The following is a 19,003-nucleotide window of genomic DNA, read 5'->3' as shown; positions in this document are numbered from 1 at the left end:
TTCACAATTACTTTTTTTAACAGTTTACTATATTATTTTATTGCCATAGAAAAATTCAAAATACTTTTTAGGTCTTCATATTAGACTATAATCACAAAAATAATTATGTTACCTTAACATATTATAACATTTTAACATAGTAAAAATAACAAATGTTTTATCATAAAATATTAACATTTGATAATTTGTTATCATACTAATACTGTGGAATGGACACTCAAACAGCTTATCAGTTTGTTAACTATTTTCTTGATGCTTTCAAAACGCTGGAAAAATTAAAAACAAAATATCACTGACCTTATTTCAATAATAATCAATTATAATAAGTCCACTGCTTCATAGTTAATAATTATGCTCAAATATTATAAGCTTGTTGTCAAAATTATTTTAACTGCACACATATAACAAGTCCGTACATATAATAAGTGTGCAGTTAATAATTGAAGTATAAAAATCAAATGTATTCAAGTCCGGACTTGTGATATATGTGCAGTCTAATAACTACACTTTTATAAAAGTTCAAGGACTTAACATCTTAAGTTGAAGAGTTATTACATTTCAACAAAAACCATAATAGCTAATTGCCATTCATAATAAGTGAAAATATTAAATATCACAATAAATATAAGTTATAGAATTATGCCTCGTATATAAAAAATTAAGAGAATTCAAATTTCTATTCATTGGTATCAAAAAGTGTATTTTGGAAAAAAGTGGACTTTTTCCACAATTGTGCACTGAGCCATCGGTATAATGTACTCGGGATTAAGTAAAAATGTATTTTATAATAAATGATATAGCGCAGTTGAAAAAAAAATTATTGTTTAACCGACAAAACAATGCGATAATTTTTTCTGAGTTAATATCATTTAATATTTAATTGAATTATATATTTACTGGAAATCATCATATTACAAGGTTTTGGATACATAAGAGTTTTAACTCCAGACAAAATTTTGGCTAAAAAGTTCTAAACTTACGGCTAAATAACACAAAAAAGCTTGCAGCCCCCGTGGGAAGGTTGGTTAGGTGGTTGGAGGGGTGGGAAATGGGTATAATTTGAATTTGAGACTAATGATGTATAGGGGAATATCAAGTAAATATTTCTTATAAATTTCAACTCCATCTGACCCTTTTTCTCAAAATTAGAGCCAGTAAAAGTTGAAACTTTAATTTCGATTATACCCAATTCAATACCAGAAAGAAAAATTGTGTGATCTATAGAGTTGCTATTCAAAAGAATTGGTCCAGTATTAAAAAAGTTACAACGTGTACAGACACAAAAAAAAGCTCACGCCATTGCAAAAACAATTTTTTTTCTAACCATAGTTTTAGAAATTAAAAGTAGACCTTAAGAGAGGTAATCAAGATATACTGTATAGTATATTACATGTAAAATTGGTTTTTATGTTTCTAACAGAAAAAACAATTTTCAAGGACAAAAAATATTGTGGAAACTTGAAAACAACAATTTGCATAAAGTTATTAAAACGAATAGTAGTATACATTTACCTATATCAAACAAAAATAAGTAGTTTTTCAGTGAAATGTTTTCACATATGAAATATCTGTACAAGTGAGTACAGTTACAACGACAATAACAGCAGAAAACATAAAAACAATTTCGTTTTAACAGCAAATGAATAGATTTTCAATTGAAACCTATGCGTCGATAAAATATCTGTTTAAATTTTATATTGCAAATTGAGAACCATTTTCAAAAAATACTGGCCATAATTACGGGTTTGATAATAAAAACCAAGAACAAAAAAATGATAAGCAGTATGGTGCAATGTTAAAAAAAAACCAAAATGTATTTAACAAATAATAGAGTATTTAATACAATTTTTCTATTAGTCCCCCCAAAAAAAAATTTACTGTTAAAAAGTAATCAGTACATCATTTAAATAATAACGGCCTTTGTCATGATTGAGAAATTATATTTTATAACTATTAACAGATTTCTAAATACGTATAGAAAGAGAAATTAGTTTTGGATACCCACATCAAGTATTTTTCAATTAAACTACTTTTCATTTACCGATATTATTTTCAATAAATTGTCAAAAAATAAACAATTATGTTCTTGGTGTGTAGCTTCTATAATGGCCAAAAATTTGATTTATTTGAGACTGGTGTATATTTTTTAATAATTATTATTTCGGCTCAATAGGGCTGATGCAATGGCTGGAATTATTATTATACTTGCTGGAATTCGGGAAAGAACATACTATGCAAACGCCTTTTTACTATGTATATAATATGTAATATGTATATATCAAGTGTTTTTATACTGAAGACTACAAAAATATTGTCACATTTCCTAGCGTAGGTATAATACACTATGTATAGCTGTTATTGAATTGCTATATAGTATATGTATAGCTTGTATAGCTATTTATTGAACACATTTTAAAGCGGTTAACGTCGTGTAGGTAAATTTTTCTATCGACTCATAATAATTTTTGAAAACTATAACTGTGAAATCCAAATCCAAATAGTTGTGTTCAAAACCTTGTTTTGCCTATAACACAGGTTAAATACACCATCGAAGGCGATATTTTATATACAAAACCATAGGCGTAATTAGGGGGGGGGAGGGCCCATCTCTAGAATACCCTCCCTAGTAGCTCATAGGCTACATAAAATAACAAAAAGTTTTTCAGCCGAGTCTGCAACCATGAAACAGCATTTTCATGTTTCGTTGAAGTACCGAATATATTTAGAGTAGTGGTGAAATTATAGATAATGATATAGTATATTAAGAAGCAGAAACAAACTAGTATATTAAAACATCAAGTTTCTGGCTAATATTGTAGTATAGTATAGTATGGCTTAAAACAATTCATAGAGAATTTGGACCCTTAAACTATTTTGAATTTATCATTTAACTCTGATTTGAACGTTGAACGTACGTACAACATATCACTTATCTCTTATCTCCTATATCTTACTCCTACCTCCTACCCCTATCTCTCACCCCTATCTCTACTCCTCAACCCCATTCCCACCCCATCCCAATCTTCATCCCCATTCCCACCCCCAACACCTTCTCCGTGTGATAACGCTTTTTTGGTAACACTTTTTTCGTTATTAATTTTTCGGTTATGTGCCAGAGCTCAGACATGAAAATGTCAAAATGTACCATATTTTATAAAATAAACTTCAAAGTTAATTTTAAAAAATGTTTTACTATTTAGTTGTTTTTGTATGTCACAAAAAAGGTTATGATAAAAAATTGTATTTATCAACAATGAAAACTGTTTTATATAAAATAATTTATTACGAATTATAATTTCAATAAATAAAATTTTGGAAATTCAGTAAAATCTCTAAACAGTAGAAATCATTTGAAAACCACGGGGCCTTAATTATAATTTTAAGGCGTGGGGCCCGGGGCAACTGCCCCTATTGCCCCCTCCCCCCTCGTGCCATCTCTGACAGTAATCATTGTAATATGTGAATTAAGAGAGGTACAGCTACATAACGTACCATTCACCTTATCTCCTACTTTCGGACGTCTTGCTGTAATTAGAGCGCCGACTACATGTACGAAATATATGACAACTAAAAAAGTTAGCCCCATCGTCGTTGGTAACCAGAATTAATGAAGTGTCTTCAATTTAAAACCTTTAAATATTAATAACTTACCAACGCTTTAAGCTAATTAAAATTTTTCAGCACCAAATATTTTATTTTTTAGTTTTAAACCACAATTATTTTTAAAAAAACCTATCATCCCATTTTAAAATCAAAAGTTGCTATCGAAAAAACTAATTTTAGAGGGGGTTAAAACAGAAAAAAATTATGAAAAATTGAGATCACATTATATAAAAACATTTTGGAAAAAATAAATCCAATTATTAATTAAACCCAGTGAGATATTGAGTGGTTCACGATATGTCATCACCCTGTATATAATAAGTATTTTATTTGTAAAATATATTATTTTGATCTATAATACTGCAATTTATGGTCTCAAAGAACCTACGAATTTCCACATCCGTTCATTAATCATTTTACTATTTTATTATTTATATTCATTTAAAATCTTTTGTAAATATTATATAGTTTTATCATTGTTATTACTTTTCTAAAAAATTGTTTATTTACTTTCCTACACTTTTCTTGAAAACACGTTTTAGGTCGTGTTATATTTTATTGAAATAAGAAGAAAACATAATATTTTGATGTGTTATTTTGTATACTTGTTCAAATAGTGACTTGTTTCGTAAACACCAATGACCTACTAAGATATATAAACAATACAACATCTTTTAAATTGCCATAGTTAAATTGTTTTGTCTCCACAAAGTTAAAAAATAATAGTTTTGGAGGCTTAGAAAATAGTGACCAAACTGTTTATGGGCTTCTACTTTGATGTAATCGATTAAAAATCCAAGAACATCGTTTTATAATATTATGAATTCACTAAAATATTTGTGTAAACATTTTATTCAACTGTTAAAAACCATATTGTAACTGATTTTTCTTACATTTATAAACTAAAAAAAAAAAAATATGTAGGTCAATTTAAATTTCATTTGGAAAATTTCGTGAATTTCTTAGGATTGAACCGACAAAATGATTGTATAATACTAATAAACGATTTAAAAAGTTGGAAAAATTACGTTGGTCGTTTTTGAGTATAAAAATGCCAATTAATATGTATGATAGGATCAATAATTGTTTGCTGGGAACATTCAAAACATTTGACAGTTTTAAATATCGGTACAAAGAAAATGGAAAAACGTGACGGGGACTTGTTTAGCGGATCGAACGTTAAAATAAAAAATAAAAAAAGAGACAAGGGGATATAATTAAAATAAATATACAATAATTAGGTGATCTAAGACCAATTGTAGGAATATGGATAAAAAAAAAATACAATAAAAAAAACTAATGTGACTACCTGATTCGAATGAGCGATACCGGAAAATTGTATTTAGCGTTTGGATATTTTTTTTAACATTGTGTCCCTAATTATTATCTATAATTTATCAGATTACTTAAGATGAATATATTATGGTTTAATAAAATATACTACCAAAGTTAATATCATTCGTTGTCCTACTTTGATCTAAAAAAGAAAATATTTAAATCGAATTACAAAATTAAAAAAGTAAATGTCCTACTCATAGATACACCACACTCATAAGGCTTAGGTTTCCATATTTTTTCTACACATGTTGTATGTTGTTTGTTAGACCTATCTTCAGACTAATTATCAGTTCTTAATTCTTAAAGTAGCGCCAAACAAATTATATAAATTAACTTCCCCCGAAGGTAGTAGGGGTTGTCAACATTTGGAATTTTTTTCTATGTGCAATTTTGTTGATAAGACTTTTTATATTGAAGATGCTAGGGTTTTAATAAATCGAAAATATTTTCGAAAAACATACAATTTCAGCACATGTGCACACATGAAAATGTTTTAGTACATTTTTTTACAATCGATAAGTAATTTTAAGCAGAAAAAAAACGTCGATCTAACGACAAAAACAATTTATAAAATTGTCAATGTTCGAAAATCTAATTTTCTTTTTGTGCACAGCTTAGTATTACTTTTTACACGTTTAAATTTTGAAGGTCATAGCAAATTGTCGAAAATTGAAAATGTTATCGAATCGTAAATACTATTTACATATATTTACGCACATAGGTATTTTGTTATTTTACAACTACTGCCTTTAATACTCGCTAAAACAAATAGTAACCTAACCTTAAGTATGGCTATCGACAGATATTTACCAGAGAAAAAGCCATTACAATTGGGGTCGGGACTTGAGTTGGACCGAATTGACTGAATGTTATGGAATTACTTTTAAAAATTCCATAAAAACCTAAATCTGGTGCTTGAGCATTTAAAACTTACTGGGACCACTCTAAATAGTATCCATAAAAATATCCGAAAAGGTCCAATAATTACGGCTAAAAACACAAAAAACCTTTTAACCCCCCCCCCCTTCGTGAAGGACGGTCAAATGGATATAATTTTAATTTGAGACTAATGACTTCGTCAATAATTTTAGTGTTTTCACCTTGGCTATCCGAAATACCAGGTTTGATTAAGAGAGCTTCGAAATCCGCGTACATGACAAACGGATGTCGATTTGTTTTTCCCCTTGCATCAAATTTTAAAATTGAGCTTGCTTCAGGCACTACCGGAAAAATAGTTTTATGTGTATTACAAGTTTGCATGTGTTGGTCAAGCGACTATTGTCTTGATAATTTATAGAGTTTTGAACGAGTATCGAATCAGGTAAAACATTTTTAAAAAAAGCCATTTTTCTATGGTTTTTTGACTATGTATCATTCTTGCAAAATTTTAAATATATGTATAGTGACTTAAACCTGAAGTTTCGTTTTCTACAAGCAATAGATCAAAATGGTTAGGTTTTTCTGAGTTCGATACGCGTAGTGGGTAAACATAATATGCTGGTTTGTATTAAGTGTGCCCCGGCTGTTTTTCCAAATCATAGACATTTAAAGAAACTATCGGATAATCAATTTCGAAGATTTTGATATTAAAATTGTGTACACTGTTTTCTAATTTTTTGTATTTTTCCCAATATGATTTCTGGTTCCTGAAGACACATGTTTCATTCAAATAGCCCATTTTAAACATTCGCTGTACATCGTGTTCATAGGATTATTTACGGCCTTTTTTCTCTCAATATTCCTCGGTAGGTATATGAGAAGATGGTCTTAATGGAATGAATACGTACACACCTAAAAGTAAACCATAAATAGTTTGAAGTGAATAACCAGAACCCTTAGTAATTTACTCATGTTCTTTTTCGAGCAACTTTCTAAAATCATCAAGAACTGTAGCGTCCAATAATTACGGCTAAAACACAAAAAAACCTTTCAACCCCCCCCCCACCCTCGTGAGGGGCTGTCAAATGGATATAATTTTAGTTTGAGACTAATGACGTTAAGGAGAATATCAAGTTAAATATATTCCTTATACATTTTAACTCGAGTCGACAATTTTTCTCTAAATTATAGCCAGTAAAAACTTTAGAACTAGTAAGGTTTTTTTCTTCAAATTTTAACTGTAAAGAAGTGAACTCTTTTAGTTAGATAAAATTGTTTATTTATAGAGTTGCTACTCAAAGGAATTGGTCTAGTATTAAAAAAGTTGCAGTCTACACAGACAAAAAAAAACCTTCATCATAATGGAAATATATTTCAGATACCATCTGTTGACTGTTGATTCGCCCTTACTCATTGCAACCTACAAACCTACAACCGTAACATCGTAATTATCCCCTTTAGTAAGGTTTCCCACTAATAAAACTAAGTTTCGCTACAGATTTTTAAGGGTTGAAGGTAAAAATATTCTAAATATTGAAAAATGTAGAAGAATATGTACCTACAAGTATAGAAAATACAATTTTTTTCTTACAAATTAGTGTCTTACATCAGTTGGATTATCTTGTATGTATATACAGGGTGATTCATTAAAGATAAGACCATGCATACATGTAAAAAAATTTTAATTGTTATATAGGGAGGTTTCAGTATAATTTCGCGAATTGGCGCGTTTGTTCCAAAAAAAGGCACCGAGAGAAAACACAGTTTTTTTACTTTAAGAAATTCTCCGTTGGATATTGTGTTGTCCGTTTCCATTACCATTGTTCACACAATTAAAAATATAGTAATCGCATAAATACAATCTTTTTGAACGTCCAAAAGTCTAAATTATTTTTTCGATACACGTATTGAGCTTGCGAGTTATAATAATGTCCAACTAATGATGTCAATGTACGTGGCTTTTAGAATTTCATAGCCCACCTGATTTATTGACGATTTAAGACTAAAACTATGAAACATCGACCTATGTGAATCTTATTTGGTTTTTTATAGAACAATGATATTTTAAGGTCATTGTAATTTTGTCTCCCATAACATAATACTTTAAAAGATTAATTTTTTCATAGAGATTATTAAAAATACAATAATTGTCCTGATGTTAGAGGTTACGTTACTTAACGAGAGATGGACCGTTGGTGGATTTTTCCAGTTATATATTTTGTTATCAAAGAAATAATATTATAAATCTAGTACTGTATTTTTACATGTGTTGCGCAAAAAATAACTACAAAATAAGTATATTTTATTTATCTAATCTATTCCAACTATTTATTTCTACTTCCAATTCTTCCCCTTTATTTCCTACCTTTGTTAAATTTCTACGCAAATTCTGGTGACAAGTTCGATGTTTTTTTTCTAATAGATATAAATTCTAAGTCATCCTAATAACTATTATATTGTTATTTAGACATTACATGATCCAAATGGAGTTTTAATGTAGGTTTCTATTATACTATATATAGTGAAAGAGCGAGAGTTTTGGGGAAAAAATATCATGGCTAGCTAACCAAATTGGTATTGGATTAGCTTAAATACAATTGATATAAGATCAGTTCAGGGTACGTAAATGTATCCTACATATTTTAAGTCAAAAAGTATGTTTTTCATGAAAGTATTTCAAATTGAATTTCAGCACATTATCGTGTGCTAAATTCCAAATATGTACAATTGTTTATGCGACTTTGTATTGATTTAGAGAAGTGTTTTTGTATGTGCAACAGTCATATGCCTCGTGCCACATTACTCATAATATGTTGTTCACATCGATTCGAATCCAAGAAAAATAAAACGTTAAAAACAATGATAAATAACTGTGTGTTCACAATACACAAGATACTTCAAGGTCTTTTATATAATAACGTATTTCAAAGTACGAAAAATTTGGGTACATCGACCATTGTCATAAAAAAATATTATTACTCAAATGTTATTTAAATAAATTTATGTGATTTGAATATTCGTCGCCTGTAAAACAGTTGCTTACAAAATAAAAACGAGTACTATGCTTGGTTTTTATATATAATATTATTACATATAGAAAAAATCAAACCGAACGACTCCTAGCCGGATTTGGCCTTGAATTTGTTTTTGCTTTTATCGATGAAAAACAGTTTAAAAAAAAAACATATTTACTTTTAGGTCTTAACTCAAAACTTTACCGATCCGGTTTTAACGGTAATATTCGTTTTTTGACGTGCTGCATGTAAAAATATGTAGTTATGCTTCATTTGTTTTACTTAACCTATTTTTTTGTTATCGAAGAAAATTTAATACTATACTAAACGTAAGGTATATGAATTTGTGTCACCCGCACCTGTTGGAAAACCAAAGCGACTGTAATGTAACACATCATATATGTATGTGAGTACTGGTGTAAAAAATTGCATTCAGTTATAATTTTTTAATAAAATTAGAATGGTCAAATGTCTTCTTCATGTCAGAAAATTAATGGGACGTGTAAAAGAAAGATAACTTGAATAATTTAAACTTGCAGGGACATTATCGGGGCCAAACTTTAAATCCAAATCCCGTTCAGAAAAGTAATTAAGATCTTGCTTCGAGTATTTTTTTATAGCGTTGATATAAAATCAACTTTTGAAATAAAACTTATACGCAATATCCCGAGTTTTTCTTATACTTTCACTTTTAGAAATATACCCAAATAACGCACAAACCTCAAGTTAATGGGAAAGTGCATCACTTAAAATATTTTTAAAAGCGTTATTCTGAAAATTCAATATAATTTTAATTTAATTTTAATATTATAATTGTAATTATAATATAATAAGTTATAGCTAAAAGTAGTTAAAGATACTCGCGTTTACTTTTATAAAATGGGTTATGAAAATGTCAAATATAATTGAGTTCGACCAATATTGAGTTATAACATGACATCAACAGTTATAATATTTTAACGTAGTTTTTTATTTTTCAACTTAAACTATCAAATTACTTAGTTTCATGATTACGCTAATTGTACATCTATGTTCTCCTTAGATAGTTGTTAAATGTTGATATTTTATTTCAGATATTCGATTAATTAAAATTGTTACTAGTTTTGTAACTAGTTTTACTAGTTTGTAGTTTTGTAGCTTCGATAACTAGTTTTGAATAAAACAATTTTAGGTCATTAAAGTTTAAAATTTAAGATGGCAAAAATGATGAAGATTAGAGTTATTTGTATATGTACATATTACCCAGCCGCTCTCCACCTTTAATCCAAAATTTCAAACTTGTATCATAATTTGTAATTAAATTTTATCAGTAAATTTTTCTTAACTTGGAATTCAGTTAAATATTATACGATACCTTTTAAGTTTCAAAATTAATAAACAAATTGTCTGAAATCGAACAGATATACAAAAATAAAATCACGACCTAACAGTAAAAGAAAACATAAAACAACAAAAAATGCATATCAACTACCCCTTATACAAAATTAAAAAAAAAATGTTATCTCTCTTGATGCAATTGTAATTAATTGTCGTATACAGTATTAACTCGATACGCACAACGTGATACCCTTTTAAAGATGTTATACTAGGATCCTTTAAAGTTGATCAAAGCCAATGCCCAGCCGCTTAACCCTTCCGGAACTATACTTCAGTCAGACGACTAACCCACACTAAGTAGTAATCAACCAGACGCCTATTACGGGTTTAATCGTAATTAGGGACTATTTTCAATTATACCTAGTGCAAGATTAATGACTATTTCCGTAAGTATAGAACTTTAAAGAATAAGGACTATTTGCAATTTTGATCACTAAAAAGGTTGTCCTAGCACACGTTATTCAAAAGGTAAACTTTAACACTTAAAAATGAGACACTAAAGGTAACGCTAATAAATAAATACGCAAGTCGAGATTATACTTTAAAAATAAAGTATAATGGCACAAAACAACAGTCGATACAATATGTTCTCCACCTAGTTAATGCTAAGCGGAGAGCTCTTCCCCAAGCCAAGCCCAAGAGAGTCCTCTCGACATCACAATTTGTACGGCTTTAAATAATAGAAATACACATTAAACAGAAAAAAACAACTATACCAAAAATGTTTGTGCAAAAATTGTATTTATTTACAAAAAACAATGTTTACCAACAATAGTTCATAATACTCAACAGCTGTTTTGCAGGTGACGAGTATTCTTAGATATTGATATATCAATAAAACAAAATTCTGCAAGATGGATAACTCAATACAATTAATTTTTATAATTTGTAACACAAACAAATCAATACCCTTCATCCCTCCTCTTTGAAAATCGAGAAAACGCCCAAAAAATGTACAAATTGTGTATTTTAATACTATTAGGGTTGGGCCTATCCGGATACTCGGATAATTCGGATACGGATATCCGAAATCCGGATAGTTTCGGATATCCGGATAATTGATCAACTATCCGGATATCCAAAACTATCCGGATAGTTAAAAATTATCCGTATGGTTTCGGATATTCATTTCATTTTTATAAGACAAACATACCTTAATAATATACAGTGTTTTTAAACATACCGAATAATAAAATAATGACACCTACTTAAATTTTAATATCACATGAATGATTTTTAGATATATCCGTGTCAGTGGTTGTTAACCGACTATTTGGACTCTTTGCAGAGTCCATCCTCAGGGTTGTCACGACTGTTCCGCTGCCGGTTAATAACCACTGACACGGATATATCTGAAAATCATCCATGTGATATTTCAACCCGTGAAAGTTTCAAAAAATACATAAATTTGAGTACTCAAAAAAATATATTCGGCTGGTTAAAAATTAAATGAATATCCGAAACTATCCGGATAATTTTTTAACTATTCGGATAGTTTTGGTTCTACGGAAAATTGAAATATTATTTGTTATCCGGATTTCGGATACCCGTATCCGAATTATCCGGATATCTAATAATCCGGATATCCGCAAAATCCGAATATTAGTCCCAACCCTAAATACTACGGCATGGTTCATTCTATTTTTGAAATAATCAAACTATTTCCAAATTTTTGGGCCAAAAAAAAAAAAATAATAATCTCACAAGTAAAATAAAATATACTTAAAAAATATATCTACTTCTCGAGTTTTTTTTATTGACATTACAAATACACAGCGGGGAGAAGTAGGCTGTACTGCTATTATTATTGACACTGAATATTTTTTTTCACTCCTCAACCCACCGTGGTAAATTGAATGCTATAAAGAATTGTTAAAGTTTGCCACGGTTATTTCGCTTAAGAGTAGAATACACTATTTTTCAACTGTGTGTAGTTACACTAGTAAAGCGCAAAAAATCAAATTAATAATTCTTATTTTTGCTGAACGTTTCAAATCGTATTTACATTTAAAAAAAAATAGCCGCTGTAACAAACATGCGTATGCATGTGTGAAATTCGCTATAAAACACCAAAATATTTTAGACGAGTATCACAATTTTTTGGTCTTACTTATTTGAAAGAGTAGAAAGTCATATTTTACAGCAACATGCACTTCAAGATCGTTGTTTTCCTATGTTCAATAATATGTATCCAACAGACATGGACCACGCAATTTTCAGGAGCGTGGGCAAATTATATAGGAAATAAGGTACCTATATTTTTTTTTAACAAGGCTATTGATATATTTTGGTTTATGTTGCTAACATAATTATTCAGTTTTTGCTGAAACATTAATAACGTTTATTTCGTATTACGTAAATACGTAATTTCTATAAAGCACAAGATTAATAAAAATTTTTTTTTATTATTATTCCAACAGCCATCTTCCGATCAGGTAATATTTTTTATAGCAAATGTCTAAAATTTGCTAAAGTAATTATCAGTTTTTTTTGTAACACTAATAAATACCATTAATGATATTTTTATAAGTATAATACATTTTTTTAAATACTTATAATAAAAAAATGTATAGTTAAACATTTTCACGATTTAAATGTGGATACAATTCTTTTTTGCTGTTATAATTAAATATGAGTAATATTCAAAATTATATTTCAGGAGTTTATGCTATTGTTTGAAGATATTATTCAAACATATCCAAATCGAGAAGTAACACAAGAGTTGACAAAAAAATATTTCAAATCAATAAAATCTTATGCACCATTTTATATCTACTATATGACTCTATATTTAAACGGTATGTTGAAAAATCTCTAATGGCGTAAATAATGATAGGGGCTAAAGTAGCTTAAAAAATTTAAAAACTCTTACAGTTTCATTAAATTTCAATAAATATTACAAGGGTTGTTCCTGATTGATAGCTAACATTTTTTTAGAGCTAAACGAGTTTTATAGGATTTTAACTTTCTTAGCTCCCCCTTTAGTTTTGCAAATGAAAAACACGACAAACTATTAATAACATTTTTAAAATTTTGTTATTGATCTAATATATATCGACTTAAGCGGGACTAGTTAATAATATATTGAATAATAGCCGCAAATTAATATTTATGTAGCATAACAGTAGAAATAATTTCTTAAAAAGCAAGCAATGACCTATAACTATAATAAACGGGTTGATAGCCTGAACGCAAAGATTAACACTAGCTAAGAAACAAGAGCCGTACTTTGGTTTTCTCGGGAGTTGCGGACTTTATTGCAATACACTTATTGTTAAAGAATACTTAGTTTTAATTAACTTTGGCTAACGAAAAAATATTTTAATATTTAATAGAAAAAACAATATCATTAATAAATAAATGAAATAATAATGGGAGAGCTGATCTCCTTGTGGGACTCTTGTACAGAATGGATCAACAAAACCAATTATTATTTGTTTTTATTTATTAATGTTATAGTTAATATAACTTAATTATATTATATTATTCCTCGCTCCTACTACAGCTTCTTAACTCTACATTTACTTTTCATTGTTGACATCATTTTTTATTTTATATTAATCTGTACATTATTTTTGATATGATGACGCATATTTGATAGAAAATGGTTCAGTGGTTCAGTAGTCAAAGAACTAGGCTGTAAACAACGAAATTTACATGTTTTAAATTGGTAAACTGTGCAACTACAAAATATTTCGATTGTAAAAATTGTATTAGTTACTATTGTATTATACAGTAACTGTACTAAAAATCAGATATTTAATTAAGGAAAAATCAACATTATTCCTATTCGAATTAGAATAATCTTTAGTCGACGAGGCAATTCCATCTTTTTTAAAAAATAGTCTCTTTTTTTATCAGACAACCTTTGTACATTTAAAAACTATATATACTTTGATATATAAAATTCTTGATTAAGCTTTTAGCTAATGATATTATCATTAAAAACTTTTAAAAATATCCATTGAAAGTGAGAAGCGTATGTGATATTTGATTTTACTAAGGGTATTTGTACATTTCAGATGAAAATCATACTAGAGATGCATTTGTCAGTTGTATGCAGCAAGGGCAAAGTGCTCTATATCACGCTGTTGAGTTATTAGATCAAAGTGAGTTAAAATAATGAAGCGAAAATTATATCCCATCATTAACATCCACTCAACCAGTTTTTTTAAATCTTCTTGTTCAATATAAATTCTTATTTAATTATTAATACAAATGTAAAATTATATCAATTATCTCCCATGCCATAATATTATTACAATCCAGTGTACAAAAAATATACTTCGGAATAAATAAATTAATCTTCTATCAATCTTTTATTACACAAATATACAATTATATTATTACTATCCTATAAATAAGACTTTTTATTTACTACAAAATAGGTACAACATTGGTTTTACTAATATCTACAGTATTATAATATAATAAAATAAGCTTTTTAACGGCACTAGTTCCTGTTCTGATCTATTTGATGATATGGGAATATTTGTTTACATAAACAATGTTTTCAATATTGGTAAACAATTAATGAAAAAAAAATAAAAAAATTTATTTTAATATATGAGGGCTGCGATTTAAAACTTACCTTTTTCAATTCTCTACTAAAAATCTTAATTTCGTGTAATAGCCTGGACTCTCAATCTAAGCTATTAACAATATTTGTAGTTCTTCTTGACGTTAAGTCGATGCAAGGAAACGGTTTTTTAAAAATAATAATTAAAAACACTGAATACTTCTCAGATTAAATATTTTACTATAATGTGAAACAATTATAAGTGTACAAATAAAATAATAAAAACGACCACTTGACTGCAAATTCGTAATTTTTTTTTAAAATAATACATTGAAGTATGAATATAAAGTGTGTCTACAAATAAAATTTGGTTTAAATTTTATAGTTGGTTATACAAACGTATGAATTACTTAAACATAAACATTCTATAATAATATTACGTTTAGTCATGTACGTTATCCTATACTGCATAGTTTAAATTGTATACAATATGAATAAATTGGATTCAAGTTAAAATTTAATAATGGTTACATGTATTATACGATTTTACGAAGTGTACTGGGTGTTTGGTTAACTATGGACCAGTATAAGTCAAAAACTTAGAAGATATTTAACTTTTTTAAAATATTTTTTAAAATTATTTTATGGTTATTAGTTAGGACAAATCTAATATATTTTTGAAAAATACAACCTCAACCCTTATATGTTAAAACCGTATAAACTTGAGTTTTTTAAATAGTAACGTTTGATTAACTTTTTGAATTAAGAACTTCAAATCTATACAGATGGCCTTAATTGAAGCAAATGGAAAAGTTAGTTGTCGTTTCACCCTAAGTGACGTAGGTGATTTTGAATCTACCTAGAAATTTACTACTGATGCCAGCCGGGTTTTAAAATCACATCTAACTAATTTAACTATTGTTTTTACCGACATAACTAAATTGTTTGTTATGATTGGCCGTCTAACGACTTTGGCTTTGCCTTCACCAATCAAACAATATTATTTTGTGAAGACACAAAATAATCATACTAAGGCAATTTTTTCCATTAAACACAAGGCACTTAGCTTCTATACGTCCTTATCGAAAAATACAGAAACATATTATTATCTATTGTTTTTGCATTGAAATGGAGACGAAAAGTTGTTGTTGTTTTTATTGTTTACCTACCTAAGGGGAACGATTGAAATTGCGGTCGTGCGTTTGATACAAAAAAAAAAATGAACGACCTACTTTTTAACACACTTCTTTATTGACAATACCTAAATTTATAGTCTTAAGAAAAATATATCCCCAAAATTTAAACCCAGAAAAAAAAATAACGCCAAAATAAGGAGGCGGAAATAAATAAAACATATACCGGTTAGGTTAGTGTTACTTTTTACTTCGAAAATTCAAAGGTCATAGCAAAATTCCAATAATCCATTACAATTTGGGTCGGGACTCGAGTTGGGCCGAGCTGATTGAATGTGATAAATTCACTTTTTTTTAAAACTAATTAAAACCTTAAACCGGTACTCGAGCACTCAAAACTTACTGGGGCCACTCTAAAGAGTATCTATAAAAATATTGGAATGATTTGATAATTTTTTTTTTTTTAAGATTTAACATGTTATGAGTTCTACTCCATTTAAATTTAACTCTCAAATAAATATTCCTCTCTAGAAATTTCACCTCGATTCGACCATTTTTCTTGAAATTATAGCCAGTAAAAAGTTGAAACTCAAAAATTAGTATGGTATTTTTTTAAATTTTAACTGTAAAGAAGTGTGTTTTGTGTGAAGAGCACAAAAAAAACCTACATCATAATGCAAATAGCTTTCAGATACCAGCTGTTGACCCTTACTCATTGCAATCTACAAACTTACAACCATAAAAACGAAATTCCCCCTTAAATTTTAAGTAAAGACAGCTTTTTTTTTTAATTAGCCAAAACTTGACTATGGCTATAATCTCGAAAGTCTTTTCATATGCTTCTAATCTCCAGTAGTTAGAACCACGTGTCTTAAAAATGTACTAATTAATGCTTAATTTTAAAAAAATAGTCCATCTTGCAGTGTTATTTAAGGTTCTCAAATCCTGCATTTTTAAGTGTTAGACACATCTCTATAATTGATTCACTAACAGAAGATGGACAAATCTGAAGGCGCCTCCAAAAAATTGCCACCCAGAGCGATCGCTCCGCTCCCCCCCCCTACACTAAATACTTCACTGTCGCCTCTCTGTATAAATATATTGCTATAATAACCCAGTTAACAATATAATGAAATATTTTCATTGCCTATTTACTCACTCACACATAGCAACCTAGAAATTGACTACGGTCAAAGTGTAATTTTTCCCTTTTTTGGGGGGATTTTCCTTAATAAAAAATAAGTTTGATCACAGATTTTTTTGAGAAAATTGTATATGTTATAGTTCCATTCTAGATAATATACCTTAGGCCTAAATCCCTAAAACTTTGCTTTGAAGTGTGAAATAAAGAAAAAAATTCTAGCTTTTCTTTTGGAAACGGTTTAAATTCCACACAAACTTGGAATTAGTTTGACTTGGTAATTGTTAAATCTTAAAATTGCGCCAACCAAATTTCTTAAGACTTTTAGCACTTTTCCCAGGAGAAGGAAGGGTTGTTGAAATTTCGGGGTTTTCCTTGTGCGATTTTGTTGGTGAAACTTTTTAATTAGAAAATGCTAAGGTTATAAAAAATCGAAAATATTTTCGAAAAACATACACTTTTGCACACATGAGAATGTTTTAGTCATTATTTTGACCATCAAAAAATTTTCGTTCATTTTAAGAAGAAAAATACGTCGATCGAACGACAAAAACAATACCATATAAAATTGTCAATTTTCAAATTACTCTTTTTTTTTTTGCACATGTTAGTGTTACTTTTGACTTTGAAAATTCGATGGTCATAACAAATCGTCTAAACTTGAAAATGTTATCGAATCAGATAGGTATACTAAACTTAAGTATGGCTATCGTCGGATATTCTCAAAGGTAAAATCCATTACAATTTGGGTCGGAACTTGAGTTGGGTCGAGCTGATTGAATGTGATAAATTAACTTTTTAAAAAATTAATTAAAACCTTAAATTGGTACTTGAGCACTCAAAACTTACTGAGGTCACTCTAAGGAGTATCTATAAAAATATTGGAAAGATTTGATAATTTTTTTTTTTTTTAAGATTTAACAAGTTATGTGTACATAAGAGTTAGAACTCCAGACAAATTTTCAATTAAAAGATTCTAAAAACCCCAAAAACAACTTGCATCCCGCCGCAAGGGGTTGGGAAATGGGTCTAACTTAAATTTAAATCTCAAGTAAATATTCCTCTCTAGAAATTTCAACTCGATTCGACTATTTTTCTCGAAATTATAGCCAGTATAAGTTGAAACTTAAAAACTAGTATGGTATTTTTTAAAATTTTAACTGTAAATAAGTGAACTTTTTCAATTTTTACTCCGTTAAAGTTGCCAGCAAGATAACATTTGCGATTTATAGAGTTGCTACTCGAAGGAATTGATCCAGTATTAAAAAAGTTACAATGCATATACAGACACAAAAACCCTACATCATAATGCAAATAGCTTTCAGATACCAGCTGTTGACCCTTACTCATTGCAATCTACAAACTTACAACCATAAAAACGAAATTCCCCCTTAAATTTTAAGTAAAGACAGCTTTTTTTTTTAATTAGTCAAAACTTGACTATGGCTATAATCTTGAAAGTCTTTTCATATGCTTCTAATCTCCAGTAGTTAGAACCACGTGTCTTAAAAATGTACTAAGTAATGTTTTTGCGGTTTTATAATCAAACAAACCAAATACTGTTACTTTTAAAATGTCCATAGTGTTTAAAAAATGTACTTAAATAGCAACAATTGTGATAAAAAATAATTAGGATTAGAGGAAAGAAAACCGGAAGAATTAATAACAATAGCATTATTCCAGTCACTAAAGCTCATTCACAGTGCAAACTAATCACAAAAATAATTCCTGGTTGATAAAATCACTTTGGGGAAAAATGCATAAAATTGTTAATGTGATATTACGGCCGATTTTATATATTAAAAAAAAATATATATATAGGTATTGACAAAAGCACTGTAAAGACAATGCACTTAAAATTAACCTATAACTATTGTACATAATTAGTAGGAATCATGATGCACCCTTGTAACAAGACTGCCACAACTCAAGTTCTAAGGAAATACAACTTAAAGATTCAACCTGCTCCCAAATGGTTAATTTTAACTTTGAAAGCTTT

The sequence above is a fragment of the Adelges cooleyi genome, unplaced genomic scaffold, assembly GCF_023614345.1.
Source record: "Adelges cooleyi isolate 19-005CV unplaced genomic scaffold, UGA_ACOO_1.1 ACOO_flye_CR_arks_rails_tigmint_CR_PRNA_106, whole genome shotgun sequence".
Classification (NCBI taxonomy): Eukaryota; Metazoa; Arthropoda; class Insecta; order Hemiptera; family Adelgidae; genus Adelges; species Adelges cooleyi.
The sequence above is the reverse complement of the archived record's forward strand: the minus strand, read 5'-3'. Positions refer to the sequence as shown.